Here is a 1,840-nt window from a genome sequence, read left to right as displayed (position 1 = left end):
TTCCTCCCCCCCTGCTTTTTTTTTTTTTTTTTCTCTTGAAAGAGAACAGTAATTTGTCCTGGCCTTAGAGAGCTCTGAAGCCTTTCTCTGACAGAGAATAATCCACCAGGATCCAACCACTGCCGATGGGCCAGAACATGCCAAGTCTTCCCTCCTTTGTGTGTATTTTTGTGTGAATGTGCTTGTTCACTAACTCTTAAAGCTGGTTTACGAGCCCGGGCTTAAAATCGAGGCGTCCTGCTGATCCCAGACTCCATTACGGTCTTAATGTGTGACAGCTCAATGCTGAAGATGTCTTTAAGATGGGTGTTTTCACACATATCTGGACTTGTCGCGTCCTTTTTTGGAACGGTGGAGTTTTTTTTGTGTGTCAAGAGGATGTTTTTAGGGATTTTTGCTGTGATTTTTTTTTTTCACACACAATGAACAATAGGTGAATTATGGTGAAGTTGTAACTCAAAGAAAGAGAAACAACACTTTAGATGCCTTGTTTACTGACTATCAAAGCAGGATTTTGATCAAATCTTTTTTCGGAAAAATAAAAATAGTAATCGTCCCAAAGAAAATATATTTTGTAAAAATTTCCAGACAAGCTGAACAGTCCATTCTTTTGTCCATCCATCATCCTCACAGTACGAGTCTCCCTTCACACCTGAAGGGTTGGGAGCGTATATTTGGTAGCTGCGCTCTGCTTATGAGGATAGCTGTTGTTTTAGCAGGACCGTGTGAATGTGTGTGTGAGCTGCATGTGCATGGTCTGACTCATTTGCCTGTGATTTGTATTGAGGAGTGGGCAAATTGAACCTGAGTGTTGGTCGTGCTTAATTGTCGTCGCCAATTAGTGCATTGTTGAAAGCCACAATGGCTCCACTGTAGCGAGGGGAATGTTCTCCTTTGTGCTTCTCCAGTGGCCCACAGGCCAGTCAAGACTCATTTAGGACTCTGACAACAAGGGGCCAGAAATGCCATCAGAAAAAGACAACAAAAGGGCGGTTTAAGGAGAAAAAGACGATGGCAGAATGGAGGCAGGAGGGGTGGAGACAATAGTGACATGGGATGGAGCACCAGGGTCCAGTTTTCGTGAAAAAGGGGTTAGAATGTCTTACTCAACCCCCTGGTTCCCTAACGTCCACCTGCCGCATAAAGACACGCACTCGCGATCAGCACCGAGCAATAACAAATCTCCACTTCAGCTGTGTTTCTGCTTTTCCTATGCTTGTATGTTTGGGATCTTCTCATTATGTTACACACACATTTTGTCCTTAGATATCGATGTTTAACAATCAAGCTATAGTTTATACTTAATATGGTTTCTTTTTATGACATATAAATGTACAAAACAGTACATTGTGAGTGCATACATGTTATATGGACACTTAAGCCACAAATGAAAATGTATCTTTGCATTAAATCAAATATCTAAGACAGTCCATTTGTTTAAAAATTATTTGAAAAAATACATTTTTAGTAGTGCTGTCAAACGATTAATCGCGATTAATCGTTTGACAGCACTAATTTTTAGGGTTTATCTATATAAAAATACTCTAATTCAAATATTTGTGGACGTAAGTTTTTGAAAAAGTCTTATGTTCACCAAGGCTACATTTATTTGATGAAAAATACAGAAACGCACTCAAAAATAAAGGTGCATAAAAGGGTCTTCACAGCGATGCCATACAAGAACCATTTTTGGTTCCACAAAAAAACATTCAGTCAAAGGTTCTTTAAAGAACCGTCTCTTTCTTACCTTTTTATAATCTGAAGAACCTTCTTTCGCCACAAATAACCTTTTGTGAAACTGAAAGATTCTTCAGATGTTAAAGGTTCTTTATGGAACCAT

This window comes from Sinocyclocheilus rhinocerous, unplaced genomic scaffold (genome assembly GCF_001515625.1).
Source record: "Sinocyclocheilus rhinocerous isolate Xijiao unplaced genomic scaffold, SAMN03320098_v1.1 scaffold1842, whole genome shotgun sequence".
Taxonomy (NCBI): domain Eukaryota; kingdom Metazoa; phylum Chordata; class Actinopteri; order Cypriniformes; family Cyprinidae; genus Sinocyclocheilus; species Sinocyclocheilus rhinocerous.
The sequence above is the reverse complement of the archived record's forward strand: the minus strand, read 5'-3'. Positions refer to the sequence as shown.